This window comes from Hipposideros armiger, unplaced genomic scaffold (genome assembly GCF_001890085.2).
Source record: "Hipposideros armiger isolate ML-2016 unplaced genomic scaffold, ASM189008v1 scaffold_2, whole genome shotgun sequence".
Lineage (NCBI taxonomy): Eukaryota > Metazoa > Chordata > Mammalia > Chiroptera > Hipposideridae > Hipposideros > Hipposideros armiger.
In genome coordinates this window covers 2,650,060-2,672,277 of record NW_017731352.1, presented here as the reverse complement: position 1 = coordinate 2,672,277, position 22,218 = coordinate 2,650,060, and the positions used below count along the sequence as shown (strand labels likewise).

The window sequence follows — 22,218 nt, the reverse complement described above, 5'->3', positions numbered from 1 at the left end:
TCTAAAGGCTTGATTAGATTCAGGCTAAACATCACATCAGGATTCACATTAAGACTGGCCACTGGGTGTATGTAGTGACAGTCATCTTGGAACTAGCTAGTAACCTGTGGGGTGATAACTTTGGCACCAGGTGAAGATCCAGCTCTCCATTAACCTTTCACCTAATGGTTTCAGCATTTGTTCATAATTCTTGGATTAATTATTTCCTTAGGGGTTGCAAATTGTGATTTTCCAGTTCTATCTTGTACATTTATAGCTGGCATTTTTCTGGAAAAAAGGGCTCTTCTTCATTGACTAGGACTATTAGGTTACTCTGCAATGCAATTCCTACTGCTAAGGAGAAATATTCCTTTCCTTTTCAGAATAAGAACTTGGTATAATGACCAACTGCAAAGAAGTTTCTATTTATTTGATTGCTTGTTTTATTCCTCTTACATTTTAAAAAATATCATGAGGACTCATGGTTTTTAAAATGTAATTAGGGTGTTTCAATCAATTACAGTCATTGTTCTTTTGATGCTAAAATTGTCCCATGGGTACCTCTATCAAACTCATTCCTCTGTTAATATTAAAAAACTTAAAAAAAATCAATTTGATAGGTTGGAAAGTGATATTTCTCTGGTTTTAACTTGTATATCCCTGATCAGTGGTAAAAGTGATCACCTTTCATATTTTACCAGCCGTTTATATTTCTTACTCTGTAGATTGCCTCTTCATATCTTTTTTCAATTTTCATTTTGGCATAACCATATTTACACCAATTATCAAGACTCACCCCCAAATGATATGTTTTCAGTGCTTACTGTCAGTTTCTTCAATCTGCAACTTCCCTATGCTTGATTTTTTTCTTTTAATCATCTCTTACTCTAGAATATGTTTTGAAATAGCTTATTCAGAAAGAGGGGGCATATTATCTTAGTTCTGGCATCTTTTAAAATGCCCTTCTACTAAATTATAACATTTCCTTCAAAGCTTGGTTAGATGTTACTTTATTGTAACCCTATGAGCCTTAGAGACTTGTAAGAGTCTTATTTTTGAAGTTTAAGGCCCAAATAGGCCTTTGTATAATAGCCTTTCCCCAAAACGTGTCTAGGAGAAAATAAACATTTTAAATTTTTTTCTGAGTATTTTTTTCAAGATTAGGTAAGCCCCTTTTGTTTTCTACTTAAATATTATTATTGTTTGTGTTCCATCAATCAGCTTTTTTTTTTTTAGTTCATTTAGGAAAACAAAATTGCAACTTGGGACAGTTTTGCTATATATTAGATCCCCATGACTTATTTGTTTTGTACCTGGAAATTTGAACCTCTTATTCCCCTTCACCTTGTCTGGCCTTTTTAAAATTTTCAATTACAGTTGACATTTTACATTATTTTATATTAATTTCAGGGGTATAGCATAGTGGTTAGACATTTATATAATTTAAGAAGTGATCCCTCAGACTAGACTAGTACCCACCTAGCTGCCTTAAGGTTCAGCTGCTGATAAAGCCTCGTGCACTATGCAAGTTGAGAGAGGCAGTGTCTCAGGGAGTCACTAGAGTAGGAAGAGTTGTGGCCACCAGGTTAACGTAGATTCTGGTTTGGTGCCTGTGCTGAGCCTGGAGCGACTCAGCAGAAGTCTCATAGCACACCAAGGCCAGACGCTGCCTGCCTGGGTCCCGGGACTCCTATAGTTTTCCAAGAAACAGTGCAATGTGGGCAGAGCTGGCTGCTCATGAAGAAAGTGCCTCTGGCGTTGGGAGAGTTGGGTGGGGGCGGGGTTTCAGTTTATCAGCAGCCTGGAGCCCTGAAGCTTACCAGGCCAATCAGATTCAGTTTTGACCGTAAGCATAGGGGGAGGACTCAACACATTAAAGATGTCGCCTGCCGGCTGCATGGGGAGAAAGACCTTTTACAGGGAAAGTGGGGACTGTCCTCCAGCCCTGGCCCAATGCCACACACCTCAGTCTGTCCCCTCACCCCCCATATGCCTCCAATGCCTCCCGAGTCACCATCTCTCCGCTGGAGCCCAAGGTGAGTGCCTGCGAATAAGTTAGTCTGTGCACTGGCCATTTAAGAGGACGTCTGAGTTTCCTGCAACCTTCCGTCCTACCTGGATGGTTAGAATCCCCACTGTTTTTCAGTCAGATGTTGTGGGAGCCCCTCTTCCTGGCACCAATACTCTTGGCTGGGGAAACCTGGTGTGGGGCTGGGGTCTCTGGCTCCTCCGGAGGGAAACTCCATGGCCAAGATATCCCTCCTGATGCTTAACTGCCACCACACACAGGTGTAGGGCTGGCCTGTTTCGCATCTCTGCCATTCCTACCAATCTCACCATGGCTTCTTTATATCTTTAGTTATACAACTTCTGTTCAGCTAGACTTCAGATGGTTCTCCAGATTGAATATTCTATAATTTAGTTGTAATTTTAATGGAAGGATGCAGGCACGGTGTTTTATGTACTCTGCCATCTTGGATCTCTCCTTTTTGCGTTCTTTTTGACTAACACTTTTTAAAGAATGAGGAGTATGGTGCCTCAGGTAAGATCATCCAAAAATGACTTTGGGAGTTAATGCTGGGGTTGCCCACATATTGTGCCAGGAGGGACTAGGGTCTTCCCTTCTGTCAGCAAGAGAGGCTGTGCCCAAACTTAACTTCCCAGGATGGCTTTCTACCCCTAGCAAAAGGGGCCATAACTTCCTAAAGGCCCCTGAGAGCCCCAGGTGTTGGGCAGCAGATACCTAAACTCAATCACCCTGGCTCCAAATAGTCTCTTTGTTAGCATTCTGACAAAGCTCCTTTCTCACAATTATACTCTAAGAAGGTGCCTCAGGGGACGTATTCCTCCACTGGAACATACACAGCACCTAGCCATAGCATCCCTCTCTGGGATGATGGGAAGATCTGAGACCAAGCCATCTTCTCCTGCTTGTAAGTTTCCCAGTTAAAGCCTACTCCTTAACTCAAGCTGAATGACCATGTGGATTTCATCCCAAGCCCTATTGTACAAGAGGTGGCAACTATGCAGGGACTCCCTATCCACTTGGAACAACAAAAATAGAATGCTTGAATTTGCTCTCAGTGGATTCCTGTCCAGTCTTGGTCAGTTGATTTTGAACAAATAGAAGTTGGATGTTGTCAGAAATTGATATGGGTCCTGTTATAGACTGCATGTTTGTGTCCCCCTGGCCATCCCCACCAAATTCATGTTTGAATTGTTTGAATTCTAATCTGGAGGCGGGGCTTTTGGGAGGTAATTAGTTCATGAAGGTGGAGTCTTCATGATGGGATTAGTGGCTTTCTGAAAGTAGATAGGAGAGAGCCTTCTTTCCCTGCTCTCTGCTTTGTGTGGATAGGACTAGAAGACAGCCGTTGCAAACTGGGAAGAGGGCTCTCACCAGACACCAAATTGTCTGGCACCCTGCTCTTGGACTTCCTAGCCTGCAGATTGTGAGAAATAAATTTCTGTGGATTAAGCCACCCAGTCTATCGTATCTGTTATAGCAGCCCAAACTAAGACAGGTCCCCAACCAAATTTTTAATAGTAGGACATCAGATCCAGATGAACTAAAGAGGAAAAAAGCTGGCAGTAATGACATTTCAGAAACGTAATAATATTTTGTTATAGATTTGTGGGGGAGTAGCAGAGTGGAATTGGGGAGGTGGTCATAGATAAGCCACATTACTCTCACTTTGTGTAGGGTCTCTGGGAAAAGGACCTTATTCTTTAAGGCTTTATGCTTGGATGGCTAGTTTGTGCCCCACTGGGACCTCAGCCCATCTCTGGGGGTGTTGAAGAGGGAGGGGTACCCAAGTTTTACAATTCCTAACAGGCCTCTCAACCTGCTTTTCTTTTCTCCCTCTTTGACAGAGTGGTCTGTACCACTCCATGTTGGGGTGTCAGAGGGCACCTTCTAGCATCTCCTGTTTATATCCATAATTTGTTGTCCCCTCTCAGAAGTGGGATTGCCTTCTGAGATTTGGTTTTATTAATGCTACATGGTTCATTCAGCATTAAATTTTAACACAAATTGTCAATGTTTCTAATGTGAAATTTCTATTGATGCAGATATTTTGTTTGTACAATTTATTGCTTTTTTTAAAAAAACATGAATTTTGTGCAAAGAAGGTGCAAGACAAGTGCCTATTCACTTATCTGTATCTAGAATAATATGTCAAGAGCTCACTGATTAGATGAATGTGCCCCTTAGAGCAACTGCAATTCCAAATACCTGGATTTCCATGGTTTATGTTTGTGGGTAAGGCCCCCTGCATTTCTGAGTATTTTCTTGCATTAAAAAACCTGCTAGCTTCATTGGAAGAACCTTTGCTCTGTGCACTTAGATGTGTCAAACCAAGCAAGGTAGCAATCAACAGCTTTCCTGGGAGGCGTCTTAACTGCCTGAAGTTAGGGGAGCTCAGCACCCCTTCCTAACTGTTTCTTCTCTACACATTCGGAAGGGCAGAAAGTTTTTATGCCAATTTAAAAACTTTTTCCCAGAGCATGGGGGATTAACACGTAAACTCAGTGGACAGAGCAGGTAGGTTCCCTGCTTCCCTCCAAATTGAAGCCAAGATTAATTACGGTATTCACCTGTTCCTGAAACAGGCTGGGTAATGGATGCTGGCTGTGAGCTCCCTGAAGCAGCACTAATCCCACAGTTCTCCATGGTCTCGCTGGCTTTGATCAGCTCATTCCGTCTCAGCAGGCCAACACAGTAGCCACAGGACACAAGTGCTTAGTTTACAATCATGTTAATTTTGTTTTTTGTTTGTCTTTAGCAGTTGGAGATTAATGAGTAAAAAGGGTGTTTAAATTTTCAACCAGCCTTCTTCTAATCACTTGGCCGCACTGTTGCTGGTAGTTTTATTACTTTGATTTCCTGAATCAATCAGGTATACAGTTTCCTTGTCCAATATTGGTTATGGTGCAGGAAAAGACAGGTCTACCAGGAATTGCTATTGTCGTTCTGAATTCCGTGAAACGCTATTGTGAAAATACTTTAGCACCTTTGTAATGACTTTAGAGGATTTTGTTGCTGAATGCATCCCTGACATTTTTAATAAATCAGAGACATTCCCAGAGTATTTTACAAAGGATGTTGCTCTGCCTGTTTTTCATAGCTCAGGAGTCAAATCAGCTGATATCTGTTGGGATGGTAAAGATGAATTCAAAACTTGGAGTAAATTCATTAGATGTGGTCATTGCTACTCCAACTCCTAATTCTGTCTTCTGAATCAAGGAAAACAAACTCCATTCCATTGCAGGTTTTCTTCAGTTTGTGCTTCCTGGAGTGTTTGCTTTAACAGTGGTGATCTTTCTAAGGTGCAAAACTGAGCATGATACTCCTTGACATCCTTTAATGTTTCCTATATCCTTTGGATCATGTTCCAACAAGGTTATAGAGGCATCTCTCCACTGTGAGTTCCTTCTTCCTTTATCATTGTGCTACCAGCTCCTAACACATCCTCCTAGAGGAGGAGGCCCTCACTAAGGAGATGTTTGAGGCACTGAGGAAAGAATTTCATCTTGGCACCTTGGCATGAAAATGCATTTAGGGGTCTGTCCAGTTGTCCCAAGTGCACAATGACATTTCTCAGGCTTTGTAGCCTGGACGACATGTGATGCCTATTTCTCAAGCCCACTGGGGCTCTTCCTCACCCTCCAAAACTCTAGGGAAAACATACAGGAGATTGGCCTTAAAAGTGAGTTTGTGGGACTCCAGTGTGTGGCTGTGCACGAAGAAGGACAATGAAGTAAAGATTGGGAGCACTGTGCTACTGGGGGTAGAGATAAGAAAGGAGGTATGGAAACTAATGTAGACAGGCTGGAGCCAGGTATAATGGCAGAGATGATTGTATAAGTTGGCTGTGGGATGTGTGGGATGCTGCTATGTCAGGTTGCATTTTCTAAAGCTGGCCTCACCAATAAATATCTGTTCTTACAATGTGACTTGACATGTCTACATTAACAGATGGGCCTATGTTTCCAACCCTTGAAATTGAGTAGGCTTTTCTAGCTGCTTCAACAAATAGTATGGTAGAAAGATGCTGTGTGACTTCTAAGGCTAGGTCATGAAAGTTAACACAGCTTCTCCTTGATTCTCTCTCTTGGAACACATGCCTTTAGAACCCTGAGCTGCTATACTTGTATAAGAAGTCCTACTATCCTGAAGCTGCCATGCTGGAGATACCAAAGAGAGTTGGAGGGGGATGTTTGTGGAGCATCCACAAGGTGTTCCAGTAGCCAGCCAGCGGTCGGAGTCTCCCAAGCCTAAGCCCCAGGGATGTGATGAGGAAGCCTTTGAGATAACTCCAACTAATATGACTTGCAAACTCATGAGAGAACTTGAGCAGAACTGCTCAGATGAGCTGCTCTGACATTTTTAAAAAAGGATTTTATTAAAAATATAGTAAACATGCAATATTATATTAGTTTCAGGTGTAGACCATAGTTATTCGACATTTATATACCTAGAGAAGTGATCACCATGATAAATCCAGCAGCCATCTGACACTGTACTATGCTATCACAATATTATTGACTATATTCCCATGCTGCATATTACACCCCTGTGATTTATCTGTTTTATACCTGGAAATTCTCCTTCACCTTTGCCCCCTTCTTCAAATTTTTCAATTGCAGTTGACATTCAATATTATTTTACATTATTTTCAGGTGTACAGAATAGTGGTTAGACATTTATGTAATTTAAGAAGTGATCCCCCTGTCTAGTCTAGTACTCATCTGGCGCTATACATAGTTATTACCATATTATTGACTATTTTTCCTATGCTTTACTTGACATCCCCATGACTATTTTGCAACTTAATCCCTTCCCCTTTTTCACCCAGCTACCCAATTCCCCTCCCATCTATCACCTCAACAAATCTAGTACCCACCTGACACCATACATAGTTATTAATATATGAGGTATTATTGACTATATTCCATATGCTATACCCTACATCCCCATAAAAACTTTGTAACAACCAATTTGTACTTCTTAATCCATTTTTCACCTACCTTCATCCCCTCTCCCATCTGGCAACCATCAAAATGTTCTCTGCATCTATGAGTTTGTTTCTGTTTGTTCATTTTGTTCTTAAGATTCCATATATAAGTGAAATCACATTGCATCTGTCTTTCTTGGTCTGACATCCCATTCAGCACAGTACCCTCCAGGTCCATCCATGCTGCTGCAGATGGCAAGAACCCACTCCCTTTTCTGGCCAAGCAATATTGCATTGTTTATATGTTCCTACTATTCTTTATCCATTCATCCATTGATGGACACCCAGGCTTCTACATCTTGCTGGAATGAACATACAGATGCACACGTCCCCTCAAAGTAGTATTTTGGGTTTCTTTGAATAAATACCCAGAAGTGGAATTCAATAATCCCACTTTGTCTGTTATAACTTTGTTTTTAAGTCTATTTTGTCTGGTATAAGTATTGCTACCCCAGATTTTTTATTTCATTTCCATTTTCATGAAATATTTTTTTCCATCCCTTTCCATCTGTATGTCATGTCTTTTGATCTGAAGTGAGGTAGCATACGTAAGCGTTTTGTTTTCTTATCCATTCGGCACTCCTATGTCTTTTGATTGGAGCATTTAATACATTTACATTGAAAGTAATTGTTTTTTTTTTTTTAAAGATTGTATTGGGGAATTGGGGGAGGGGAACAGCATTGGGGAATTGGGGAAGGGGAACAGACAAGTTGCTGTCCTTTTGTTCTTCATTCTAGTTGTGGAGGATGGCACTTCACTGGCCCATGTTGGTATTATCATTGCACTCTTCCCAGGTGAGGCAGTAGCCTGCTTGCCATTGGACAGCTGCTCACAGCGGTTCATGGCAGCTCACGAAAGTGCACACCAGCTGCTGGCCAGCCCTACTGCAGCCTACACTGTTGCCAGTGACTCACAGCAACCCAGCTCCAGGTCAAGCTGTTGTTCACCATCTTAGCTGTAGAGGGCACAGCGTCACTGGCCCTCATATGTGGGATCCGAATCAGGGTCCTGCTGCTCACAGCTGGCGTCCCAAGCCAACTCCTAACCAATGTGTCACTTGGCTGGGCTGAAAGTAATTGTTGATAGATATGTAGTTATTGCCATTTTATTATTCATAATTTTGATCTTTTTTTTTCCATCTTAAAGAAATCTTCTAACATTCCTTGTAATACTGGTTTGGTGGTGATGAACTCCTTTAGCTTTTCCTTGTCTGGGATATCTTTATCTGTCCTTTGTCCTTCAATTTGAAATGATAGCCTTGCACGGTAGAGTAGTCTTGGTTGTAGGTCCTTGCTTTTCATCATGTTGAATATTTTGTGCCTATCCCTTCTGGTCTGCAAAGTTTCTGTTGAGAAATCAGCTGACAGTATTATGGGAGCTCCCTTATAAGGTTCCCTTTCTTTTGTTGCTTTTAGGATTCTCTCTTTGTCTTTAACCTTTGCCATTTTAATTATAGTGTGTCTTGGTGTGGGCCTGTTTGGGTTCATCTTGTTTGGGACTCTATGAGCTTCCTAGACTTGTATGTCTATTTCCTTCACCAGGTTAGGAAAGTTTTCAATCATTATTTCTTCAAATGAGTTCTCAATCCCTCATGCTCTCTCTCCTCCTGGTACCCCTATGATGTAAATTTTGTTATGCTTGATGTAGTACCAGAGGTCTCTTAAACTATCCTAATTTTGGGGAGATTCTTTTTTTTTTTTCTGTTTTGATTGGGTGTTTTCTGCTATCTTTCTTCCAAAATTACTGATTCGATCCTCTGCTTCATCTTGTCTGCTGGTGATTCCTTCTAGTGTATTCTTTATTTTAGTTATTGTATTCTTCACATCTGATTGGTTCTTTTTTATGGCCTCAACACCCTTTTTTATGCTTCCTAGCTCTTTGTTGAAGTTCTCACTAAGTTCCTTGAGCATCCTTATAACCAGTGTTTTGAACTCTGTATCTAGTAGGTTGCTTGCCTTCCTTTCATTTAGTGTTTTTTCTGGAGTTGTTTTCTTGTTCTTTTATTTGGGGCATAGTTCTTTGTTTCATCATTTTGTCTGCCTCTCTGTGTTTGTTTCAGCATATTACGTAGATCTATGTCTCCCAGTCTTGGCCGGGTGTCCTTATGTAGTATGTGCCCTGTGGGGTCCTGGCAGTCTCCCTGCCACCTGCTCTGGGTGCTCCAGGAGTGTCCCTTGTGCGGGCTGTGTGTGCCCTTCCTGTCATAGTTGAGCCTTGATTACCATTGGACATCAGTGGGTGGGATTGATCCTCAGGCTCATTGTTTGTAGTTTGACCATGTCCACAGTTTATAGGCTGCTTTGTGGGGGTTACTCCACTGAGTGGGATTCACCCCAATGGGATTTGGTGTCTGTTGAGACCACCCTTTGGGTGTGCTGCTTGTGGGGCAAATTGGGCCGTGCTCTGCTGTGGTCTGAAGCCAACCTCCAAATATGTTGGTCCTGGGGCCTCTTGTGAGGGCTCCGGTGCAGGCCCATGTCACCCACTGCCTGTATCCTGCTGGGAACTATCTGGTAGGAGCTACAAAGGGACTGCAGTTGTTTGTTGCTTGTGCTAAAGTTGTAGGTGCATGTGGGAGGCTACTCTGTGAACTGAGGAAGTCTGCCACCAGTATTGGGTTTGGGGAAGCTGTGTAAAAAGCCAGGATATCCTGAGGCCTGCTGTCACCTGCCAGCTCCCTTAAGGTTCAGCCACTGATAAAGCCTTGTGCGATATGCGAGTTGGGTGAGGCAGGGTCTCAGGGAGTCAGTATAGTGGGAAGAGTTGTGGTCACCAGGTTAATGTAGACTCTAGTTTGGTGCCAGTGCTGAGCCTGGAGCTACTCAGCAAAAGTCTCAGAGCATACTGAAGCTTATCCCCACCCACCTAGGGTCTGTGGACTCCAATAGTTTTCCAAGAAAGAGGACAATATAAGTGGGGTTGGCTGCTCATAGAGAAAGTGCCTCTGTTGTTGAGGAATATGGGTGGAGAAGAGTTCCAGTGAGTCAGCAGGGCAGAGCAGTGGAGCTCACCAGGCCAATCAGATTCTGATTTGGCTGGAGGGAGAGGGCTCAACACAGGAAATTTGGTGTCTGCCTGATGGCTGCATGAGAAGAGACTCCCTCATAAGGAAAATGGCTACTGTCCTCCAGGCCTCCCCTGAGGCCACACATCTCAGTATGTCCCCCCATATGCCTCTGACACCCCCCAAGTCATCGTTCTTCCACTGGAGCCCAGAGTAAGTGCCTGTGAATGAGTGAATCTGTGTGTGGTCTGTTTAAGAGGATATCTGGGGTTGGGGCGGGGGAGAGGATATCTGGGTTTCCCACAGCCTTCTGTCCCACCAAGATGATTGGAATCCCCACTCTCTTTCACAGCCAGATGTTGTGGGGGTTCCTCTTCCTGGAACTAGTACTCTGGGATGGGAAGGCCAGTGTGGGGCTAGGACCCCTCATTTCTTTGTGGGGAAACCTCTGTGGCTGAGATATCCCTCCTGATTCTCAATCGCCACATGGAGGTTTGGTGCTGGCCCGTTTCGCATCTCCACCCCTCCTACCAGTGTTGACATGGCTTCTTCTTTATATACTTAGTTATAAAACTCTCTTCTGCTAGTTTTCAGATGGTTCTCCAGATTGATTGTTCTGTAATGTAGTTGCAATTTTAACATGTTCATGGAAGAAAGCAGGCACAGTGTTTTTCTACTCTACCACCTTGGATCTCTCTGCTCTGGAAATCTTGCCAGATAGATATCATAAGAGATAAAAATGGTTATTGTTGTCCTAAGTCATTAAGTTTTGGTGATTTGTTACATAGCCACAGTGTCTGGAAAAGGGAGCCTGAAATATTTGTCTAAGTTGACTATGACCTAAGCATAAATTAAACCAAATTATGTTTGAGACTTTTTTTTTTAACCAGGGGTAACTGCAATTTAGTTTCAAAAATAAGTACCTACCAAAAACCATAGTAAATATGTATGACTAAGTTGGGTTTATTTCAGAAATTCAAGGTTGATTTAACATTAAAAAGTTAATCAATGTAATAAACTATATTTACAGAATAAAGGGAAATATTATCAATTTAATAGAGAAAAAAGGCATTTGGTGAAATTCTACATACATTTATGATTGAAAAAAAAAGTCTTTTTCCAATGGGTGAATAAGATCTTCCCTAACCTGATCTATAGCAAATATCACATTAAATAGTAAAATATCAAATCCTTTCCTCCTGAACTTGGGAACAGGACAAGGATGTCCACCATCACCATTTTTATTTAATATTGTCCTAGCCAGTACAAAAGGCAAGAAACAAAATGTGTAAGGCTTAGAACAGAAGAAAAAACTGTCATTATATGCAACTGACATACTTGTATATATAGAAAGTTCATAAATAATCTACTGATAAATTACTGGAGTGAAAATAATTTTTAAAAAGTTAAAACATTAAAAGTTATAAAGAAGTTAGAATTTAGCAAGGTTGCTGGATACAAGGTAATATACTATAAGCAACTGAATTTTTATATACCATTAAAAATCAGATTTAAAATACCATTAAAATAGCATCAAACAATAAAATAAAATAAAAACCACACCAAATAGGGAAAATAGGTAACTTTACTGTTGAAAAACCTGGCAGATACCACATTAACTAAATGAGAAAAGTTGACATTACAAGCAAAGGGAAAAATTGACATTATGTACCTCCTGATATGGTGTACCCAGAAAGACACAATATCACTGTCATAGTCTTCTCTGCCCAAAATGCATAACCTATATCTAATCATGAGAAAATATCAGACAAACTCAAAGACATTCTACAAACTAGCCTGCATTCTTAAAAATAGATAAAAACAAAGAAAGATGGAGGAACTGTTTGCGATTAAAGAAGACTAAAGAGACATGAAAACTAAATGCAGTACATGGTCCTGGATTGGATCTTGGACCAGAAAAACAAACAAACAAACAAATCACTTTCTTTTTTTTTGCGACAGGGCACATTTGTGAAAGAATTGATGAAATTTAAATAAGGCATACAGATTCGATAATAGTATTATATGAATGTTTATTTCCTGATTTTTAAATGTGTATTGTGGTTATGCAAGAGAATATCATTCCTTTTACAAAATACAGATTGAACTATTTAGAGGTAAAATAGAATAATTTTACCTGCAATTTACTCTGAAATGTGTAAATGGAGGAAAATATCATGTTCACGGAATAGAATACAATTCTCCTTAAATTGACCTAAATATTAATGCAGGCCTAATAAAATCTGTTTCCTTGTTTTAGTGGGTTTTAACAAGATGATTTGAACATTTACACGGAAATGCAAAAAGTAAAAAATAGTTACGACTTGGGCCAGCCAAGTGGCGCGTTGGTTAGGAGTTGGCTTGGGACGCCAGCTCTGAGCAGCAGGACCCCAGTTCGGATCCCACATGAGGGCTAGTGACGCTGCGCCCTCTACAGATAAGATGGTGAACAAAAGCTCAACCTGGAGCTGGGCTACCGTGAGTCGCCGGCGATGGTATAGGCTGCAGTGGGGCTGGCCGGCAGTGGGCGTGAGCTTCCGTGAGCTGTTGTGAGCTGCCCTGAGCCACTGTGAGTGGCCATCCAATGGCTGGAGAGTGAATGCTTCTCCTGGGAAGAGCGCAATGATAATACCAACATGGGCCAGTGAAGCACTGTCCTCCACAACTAGACTGAAGAACAAAATGACAGCAACTTGTCTGTTTCCCTCCCCCAATTTCTCAATAATAAAATCTTTGGAAAAAAAATAGTTAAGACAAATTGAAAAAGAAGGACAAAGTAGAGGACTTGCTATTGAGTATCAAACTTATAAATCTACAGTTATTAAGACAGCATAGTATCATGCAAGAATAGATAAATAGAGCAATTGGACAGAATAGAATAACTGGCAATAGATACACACATGTCCACTTGATTTATGACAAAGGTGACCCTTCAGCAGTGGGGAAAGGTAATATTTTTAATCAATAGTGCTGGTACAATTGGATATCCATATGGAAAAAATGAAGCGTGGCCTCTATATCATATCATATAGAAAATTAAATTCCAGAAAATTGCAGGTCTAAATGTACGGAGCTTCTAAATGTAACATAGGAAACAATGATCATGATGAAAAAGATTTCTTAAACAAGACACAAAAAGTACACTAACCATGAAGGGCAATATTGATAAATTGGACCAAACTAACATTAACAACATCCGTTCACCAGAAGACATCATTAAGAGAGTGAAAAAGCAAGCTATAGGATTTATACCCAGAATATATAAAGAACTCTTTCAAATCAATAAGATAAATACAGATAAGCTATTAAAAAATGGGCAAAAGATATGAACAGATTCCAAAAAATGGTTACTAACAAATGAAAAAGCACTCAAACTCATTAGTAATCAAGGAAATTACAATGGAAACAACAACAAAAAAATGCACTGTATATTCCTACCAGAATGACTAAAATTACCAAGACTGACAATACCAATTATTGGTGAGGATGAGGCTAGTGAGAATTCTCATACGTTGATGGTGGGGATGTAACTTGGTATGACTACACTGAAAAACTATTTAGCAGTATATCCAGTTGAGCATACACACTCCCTAAGATTCAGCAGTTTCACTCCTAAATATATGCCCTGCAGAAATGTATACAAATATATCCCAAAAGACATGTACAGAAATATTATTCATATTAGCCCCAAAGTGGATACCCCAAAGTAGAATGGATAAATAAACTGTGGCATATTCATACAATTGAGCACTCTTAGCAATAAAAATGAATGAACTACAACTGTATTCAACCACATGGATGAGTTTCTCAAGCATAATGTTGAGGAAGATACAAAAGAACACATGTGGTATGATCCCATTTACATACAGGCAAAACCAATCCTTCAAAAAATTTTATTTTTTATTGAACTATAACATAAGTAGAGAAAATGTACAAATCTCAAATGTAAAGGATAATTTTAAAATATGTAAATACTCACAATAACCATCACTCAGATCAAGATGTGGAACACTGTGAACATCCCAGCAGACTTGTCCCACTCCCAGATGATAATTCCCAACATTAACCACTATTCTGACCTTTTTTTTTTTTTTTACCATGAATTAGTTTTTTCATGGATTACTATTTCTTGACCTGATTGTTATTTACACAGATGTGGCACTTTATTTTATTTTTCTATCTGTACACTTAGGATTTGTATACTTTTCTGTAGGTATGTTATACTTCAATAAAAAAATTTTTTAATCAAATGATTGTATGACCTATGGCTCCTCAAACCCTGCATGGGGACTGTAGAATTTTATTCAGCCATATTCTAAGCACTAGTTTCTTCCATTTCTGTTTCTACAGGCATATTTCATGACTTTATGACTATTATCATTTTATGAGTCTGTCTATTTAAACTATAGACTCACATTAAAATAAAAAGGGAGAATAACATTTAAAAAATTATTGTCCTATAAAAGTCATCGTTTTTCTGTGAGGAGAGGTAATGAATACATGAACTATCTTTTCTCCCTCAGTTTCCCTGGTCTTCTAAAAAACAACCTGAAAGACCCTCTGAAGAGGTAGGGGAAGGGGTTGAACAATGAGCAAACAAAAGCATCTTGTTGGTATCCCGTGTCTACCTGAATGTTCTATCTCCCTGTCAGTCTCATTTAAGTTAAGGTATGGCCCCAAGTCTGGTCCTCAACATTAAAGTCTGACATGAACACCCCAATGTAGAATCTCTTATTATGTCCAGTGGCCTTCTTTTCATAAGTTCATTAGTTTCATGCTGGGACTATTTATAATTCTGGCTGCTCTTTTCTGAGAAAGCTTACAGGAGGAGTGGATACCAATAATTATTGAAACTGTGGCGTTGGCTTTTTTGTTTTATCTCTTCCCCCACCCTCCTCATGTAGCACAACCTTCCTATTAGGATAATGTCAAGCTGTTGTTATGGCTAATGTTAAAGGACATTATTTTGTTTGAGTTATTTCCAAGTTAATCTCCATTTCATAAAGCTACCTCAAAATGAATTGATGGCTTTAAAAAAATAATCAATTTTATGAAACAATTAGTTTGAGATATTGTGCTTCTACTCTGAGGTGAACATCAAGGAGAATTTTATGTTTGAAAAATTAGAAGCAGTTAATTGCACTCAAATTATGACTCTCTCCTGAGGAAAGTACTTTGCAGACTAGAATTATTAGTCCCACTTTGTAAATGAAAAAGCAAGCGTTGAAGAAATTAAGTGCTCTGTGTAAAATTAGAGCCAGGAATGAGACACAAGAATTCCGATTCTTCTTGTACCAAACCATCTGACCACAGGCAAATTTTAGAATTTAGCCAAGACTAAAGGATTTGTCAGGATAACCTTAATAAATTGTGAAAGAGTAAAAGGGACTCTCTAATCTGTACAATCCTTTTTCACATTAAATTTATGAAATCATATTTAATGAATACTGTAAGTAAGATATGAAATCTTACATGGATGTTGTGGTACTTGAGATAGGAATGAAATTTTGAAGTAGCAAAGTTGACATTATTCTGTGATTTCATGTTCACAAGATGTAAAGAACAGTCAAGTAAGTATTCTTTTCTTGAAAGTCTTATGGTGAAACTGGAATTAAATAATTAAAACTTTAACACAGTTCTTACAGGTTATTTTGTGTTACGAATTCAGGATAGTACACCAAGTACTTCTATAAATATTAGAATTATAATATAATAGAATCCACTTTATTCTGCATTATATTATTCTTTACATTTTATAAATATATTGGTTCAAAAGGAATAAAAATTATTCATAAAGTTATTCAGCTGCTGAACTCTTTCTAAACCTTCATATTAAGTGCCAATCTACTTTTCTATTTACTTAACAATTTATAAGTTTTAAACTGATTTTATATGTCAAATTGGTAGCTTCACAGTCATCATTATTTATTGCAGCATTTTACTGTTGCAATAATGAATATACATTTATATATATTTCACCCAATAGAATTTCCACTGATGAAACACTTAAGGAAAATTTACTAGAAATTACATCTAGAATGCTCACTCATTTTAGAAAATATTCTAATACTAACAATGAAATCAAGTTACATGCCTTGTTTATATATTTGTTGCTGTTATACTGATTAGATAGGATGGTGATCTATGCTTTTACAGGATCACTGATTACACAGACGTTCAGGGATGTCCAAAATGACATGACATGAAAGTGGGCACTTGGTCAGAGCCAAAGTTAATTGGCAGACTGGCTGAATTCTGAGGTTGAACCTGAACTTCAGTGTATGTCTACTATTTATTTATTATACAACATGTCCTATGGCATGAATATATCATGTATATTATGAAACATACACAAAATTAAAGCATAAGATATAGAAGGTCTAACATTTTTTTCTTGGGTTCTAGTGAATGTTATTGTGCACATCCTGGGGTGTCTACACCTCTCCATTGGGAACTACTGGCCTATAAAATAAAGTTCATGCTCCCTAACCTGATGTAACAGAGCCCTTCAAGATCTGGTCCCTATTTTATCTGTCCCCTCTCCCTGTCTTGAACCTCACACTTTAACAACATTGAGTGGCTTATAGTCTCCTACAGGTCCTATTTCTTGCCTCTGTGCCTTGGCTCAGGCTGTACTCTATGCCTAGCATGGTGTTTTCTTTTTTGCTTGGCTAGTTCCATTCATCCTTTTGTTTCATCTAACACATCACATTCTCCAGGCAGTTCCCTGACACTTCTTTTTCCCTCCTTTGAGGCTGTTAGTTAGGTGATCTCCTCTTAGCTCCCAAATTCCTCGTGTGTAGTTCTATTCTTACACTTATTAATTGTACTTTAATTGTCAGGGGTGACCCTGAACTGATTTAGCTTATGTTCCTGCCACCCCAGAGGATTAGGGCTGAAATAGAAATTAAGTTGGGTTACAGAAAAGTAGGAAAAGTTGTATTTTCTGTACGCTTGAGAATTTTCAGTCTGAAGTTTGAACTAACTACCCTTCCTGACCCTTGACCTTGGGTACAAGTAATCATACCTTAGCCAGGGGTTAGGTTCAAAGGTGAAAAACTCATATTCGTCAGGTAGAGTGCTAAATAGAGACACTGTTAAAATGAAGATATTGGAAGAGATGCTAACAGAGGAATGTCTAGGAAAAATTCATTGTGTTTTCTTTTACGCTCAAATATAGCAGGTATGTGGGTTTTTTTTTCTCCACATTGACCAATTCTCCAACACCTGTTGGATGTCCTATAATTCAATTCAATTCTGACACTAACCAGAGTTAGCATAGACCCCACAGGTTAAGGGCTCAGACCCACAAGACTGCCCCCACTTCAGATGCCAACCACAAGTAGTAAGTTCTCAGGTTACCCAGAACTTCTGTCTGACTTGGCTACGAATTGAAGGTTCTCATGACCTTCTTCTCAGGCTCAATAATTTTCTGGGGCAGCTCACAGAACCCAGAAAAACAGCTCACTTACCATTGCCAATTTATTACCAAGGATATTTTAAAGGCTAGTAAGAGAACAGACAGATGAAGAGATACACAGAGTGAGGTCTGAAAGGGTCCTGAGCGCAGGAGCTCTGTCCCAGTGGAGGTGGGGCACATAGACCTCCTGGCATGTGGATGTTTGTGTTCCCCAACCCAGAAGTTGTCTGAACCCTGCACTTGGGGGATTTTTATGGAGGCTTCATCACATAGTCATGATCGATTATTAACTCCACTTTCTGCCCCTCTCCCCTCTCCAGAGAATGGGGGTGGGGCTGGAAGTTTTGTTTCTAATCATGGCTTGGTCTTTCTGATGACCAGCCTCTATCTGGGAGCTCACCAAGAGCTGCCTCATTAGGACAAAAGACATTCTAATTCCCTAGAAAATTCCAAGGGATTTAGGAGCTCTGTGTCAGACACTTATCACTCAGGAAATTACCAAGGCCTTAGGAGTTAAGATCAGGAACCAGGGTCAAAGACTAAATATTAGAGCAAAAGATTTTCCTAGCAGCCCTATTTACAAGGGGTTTTTTAGAAACTTTATGTCAGGAACTAGGGGCAGTGGCCAAGATATATATATATTTCTTATTTTAGAGATGACTTACAAAGGTTTTGACTGTGTGTAGGTAAACAATGAGAAATTGTGCAGTACCCAGGGCTTGTAACAATAGGTTCTATTTCCACATCTAGGCCTACAGAACCCATGGGCGGGAGTGGGTCCAAGAACCAGAGATAGAGCAAGGTGTATAGACAAGGTCACTTGACAAGCGCAGAGACCTTTGAAGTGACCCTGCTCAGAAATAAACACTATAACCTTGCTCTTCTGCCTCTCCATCTCCTGCCAGTGACCCCCACTTTTGGTTGAACTCAACTGGAAGCCAGAGGGCAAAGCAGCCTATTGATGCAGTCCCTGGCACAGTGCATGGTGGGGAGGGTGGAGAGAGGATAAGGAAGGCAAACAGAAGACATGAGGCATAGCAGATAACCCAAAGGACCTTTGCAATTCCCAAAAACCTATCCCCGCCCCTTCTCCACTTAGTCTTGAGGTTGCGCATACAAAATCTTTAAATAAGTGACTTATCATAAAGTGATAGCAAATGCTAAAATCTTTCCATTATTCCATTTCCTCTGAGAGGACTGCTCTATCTCAGCCATTCAACCATGGCTGAAGTGGTGGGAAATTCTATAATGTAGAAGATTTAGCAAAATATCAGATATCACAAATGCAAATGACTCACAGGGTCAGGCAGGTGATGAAAATCAGACAAGAAAACAAAACCAAAACATAAAACCATCGATGGATGCAGTTGCAGGCAGCCCGTGGATGAACTCTGGCTCGCTCGCCTGATGGTAGCCCCTCTCATCAGCCTTTAGTTAATAGTGATGAGCAACCACAGCGTTGGCTGATCATTTCTGAATGCAGAGTGGAATTCATAGAAAGCAGTCTCTTCTGTGTCCGTCAGAAAAACTGGTCCTCCTAATAACCGTGGGCAGAGGCTAGGAGCGCTTCTGGAGGCCTACTATGTGCAAGCACTGTTCGAAGTACTCCATCTGAATTAACTCTTTTAATCCCTTCCCAGTCCCCACAAAATAGGTGATATTATGAGCACTAGTTTACAGGCGGGGAAACTAAGGCACAGAGATGTTAGGGAAGGAGCAGGTGACTTGCTACACCTGTTCAGCCATGCATTCCAGGCAGGACTGTCTAGCTGGCAAGAGCCAAGGGGATTTTTTACTAATTTTTGAAATTTCCTTGACTCCAACTTGGCTTAGAAAATGATTTGAGAATGTCTTATCTTTGAAATATATTACAAATTATATCCTTAAGGAAATAGAAAATCTGGAAAATAATAAAGCTTACCTTTAAAGGGGCCAGATATTTGAGTGGCTACAATCGTGGCTGCATTAACCTCCTTGGGCAGACGTCACAGTAGCCTTCCCTTCACTTGTCTGAACACTCACCTCAGCCTCTCGGGGCCTGTGGGTTTTCAGGTGATACATGTGCATCCTGCATTCCAGGAATATTCCCTTAGAATAGACAAACAGTGGGGAGAGGTGAGCTTTGTGGAAGGTTTTCCCTCCTTGGTTACCTTAACCCACCACCTGCACCTCCTCTGTATTGGAGAATTTGAGTGTTTGATCATATCCAAGATACATCTATGTAAGACCAACTATTATTTGAAAACTTCTAGCCCTATGCTGAATAAGAATGGTGAGAAAGGACATCTTGCCTTGTTTCTGGTCTTAGGGGGAAAGCATTCATTCTTTTATTTTGAACAGTAATTTTGGCTGTAGGTTTTTTGGTAGATACTCTTGATAAAGTTGTGGAAATTCCCCTCTATTCATATATTCATAAATGGGTGTTGAATTTTGTCAAATGATTTTCTGCATTAGTTAATATGATCATGTAGCTTTTATTCTTCAGCTTGTTGATATGGTAGATTACACTGATTGTTTTAAAAATGTTGAACCAGCCATGCATACATGGAATAAATTTCACTTGGTCATGGTGTATAATTCTTTTTGTACATTGCTGGATTGGATTTGTTTATATTTTGTTGAGGGTTTTGTTTCTAAGTTCGTGAGAAATATTGGTCTGTAGTTTTCTTTTTAGTGCTATCTTTGATTTTGGCATTAGGGTAACACTAACTCCATAAAATGAATTAGGAAATGTTCTCTTCCATTTCCTGGAAGAGATTGTATAGAGTTGGTAGAATTTAATTGTTTGGTAGAATTTTCCATTTGGGCCCAAAGACTTTTTTTGGGGTTAATTATAGGGCTATTCCAATGATCTATTTCATATGGGTGAGTTGTGGTAGTTTGTGTTTTTCAAGGAATTTGTTCTTTTTATACACAGGTGTGTAGAGTTTTAAAAATTATTCTTTTGATGTCTGTAGTGATATCCTGTTTCATTCTTTATTTATTAACATTTTATTGAGGTGTAATTTATATACAAAAACTGCATATATTTAATGTATACAATTTGATGAGTTTGGATTTATGCTTACACCCATGAAACCATCACCACAATTAAGATAATAAACACATCTGTCACCTCCAAACTTTGTCAATGTCCTCTCCCTTTTTCTGGTGATAAGAACACTTAATATGAAATCTACCCTCTTAATAAAATTTTTACGTGCACAATACAGTATTGTTAACTATAGGTGCTATGCTATACAATAGAATACTAGAACTTATTCATCTTGCATAACTGAAACTTTTTACCCACTGAATAGTTCCTCATTTCTCTCTCCTCCTAGGCCCCGGCAACTACTATTCTACTCTGCTTCTATGAGTTTGACTATTTTACACACCTCATATAAGTGCATTAATGTAGTATTTGTCCTTCTGTGACTGGCTTATTTCACATAGCCCAATGTCAGATCCATCCATGTTGTGGCATATGGCAATATTTCCTTCTTTTTTTTTTTTTTAAGGCTGAGTAATATTCCATTATATGTATATACCACATTTTCTTTATCTGTTCATCTGTCAATAGACATTTAGGTTGTTTCCATAGCTTGGCTATTGTGAATAATGCTGCAATAAACATGGGAGTGCAGATAGCTGTTCAAGATTCTAATTTTAATTCTTTTGGATATATACCCAGAAGTGGGATTGCTGGATTATATGGTAATTCTATTTTTAATTTTTCAAGGAATCTCCATACTGTTTTCCGTAGCAGCTGCACCATTGTACATTCCCACCAACAGTGTACAAAGGTTCTAATTTCTCTATAACCTTGCCAACACTTGTTATTTTTCATTTTTTAATAATAATCATCCTAAAGCATGTGAGGTGATATTTCAGTGTGGCTTTTATTTGCATTTCCCTGATGATTAGTGATATTGAGCACCTGTTTATGTACCTGTTGGCCATTTGTACGTTTTTGGAGAATGTCTATTTAAGTCCTTTGCCTTTTTTTTTTTTTTTTAAGATTTTTATTGGGGAATTGGGGAAGGGAAACAGCCAAGTTGTTGTCCTTCAGTCTTAGCTGTGGAGGGCGCAGCTAGCTCAGCTCCAAGTCTAGTTGCATTCCGGCAGCCCAGCGGCAGCTCAGGGCAGCTCAGCCCAAGGTGCCATGTTCAATCTTAGTTGCAGGTGGGCATAGCCCACCATCACATGCGGCTGTCAAACTGGCAACCTTGTTGTTAGGAGCAAGTGCTCTCACCAGCTGAGCCATCCTGCCACCTGTTGGCAGCTCAGCAGCAGCTCAGCTCAGGCGCAGCCTCACTGGCCCATGTGGGAATCAAACCGGCAACCCTGTTGCTCAGAGCTCATGTTCTTAACCAACTGAGCCACTTGGCCATCCCTTACCTATTTTTTAATTGGATCATTTGTTTGGCTAGTTAGTTATAGGAACTCCTTATATATTGTAGATACTAATCCCTTATTAGATATATGGTTTGAAAATATTTTCTATCATTCTATAGGCTGCCTTTTCATTCTGTTGATTGTTTCCCTTGCTGTGCAGAAGCTTTTCATTTTGAGGTAGTCTTACTCATCTATTTTTGCTTTTGTTGTCTATGCTTTTGGTGTCATGTCCAAGAAATCATTGTCAAGATCAACATCAAGATTTTCCCCTATGTTTTCTTCTAGGAATTTTACAGTTTCAGGTCTTACATTTAAGCCTTGTTTCATTTTTTTTTTTTTAAGATTTTTATTGGGGAATTGCGGGGAGGGGAACAGCGCTGGGGAATTGGGGGAAGGGGAACAGACAAGTTGCTGTCGTTTT

The 22,218-nt window shown here is 39.7% G+C and overlaps 1 protein-coding gene across 1 annotated transcript in view; it reads right to left on the bottom strand.

The window, feature by feature from the left end:
- PAPOLG (poly(A) polymerase gamma) overlaps positions 1-22,218 on the bottom strand; it is a 69,260-nt gene that overhangs the window by 37,796 nt on the left and 9,246 nt on the right. The window contains exon 2 of the mRNA XM_019631489.1: positions 19,342-19,508. The gene's annotated coding sequence lies outside the window, so the exon portion shown is untranslated. The remainder of the gene's footprint in view (positions 1-19,341; positions 19,509-22,218) is intronic.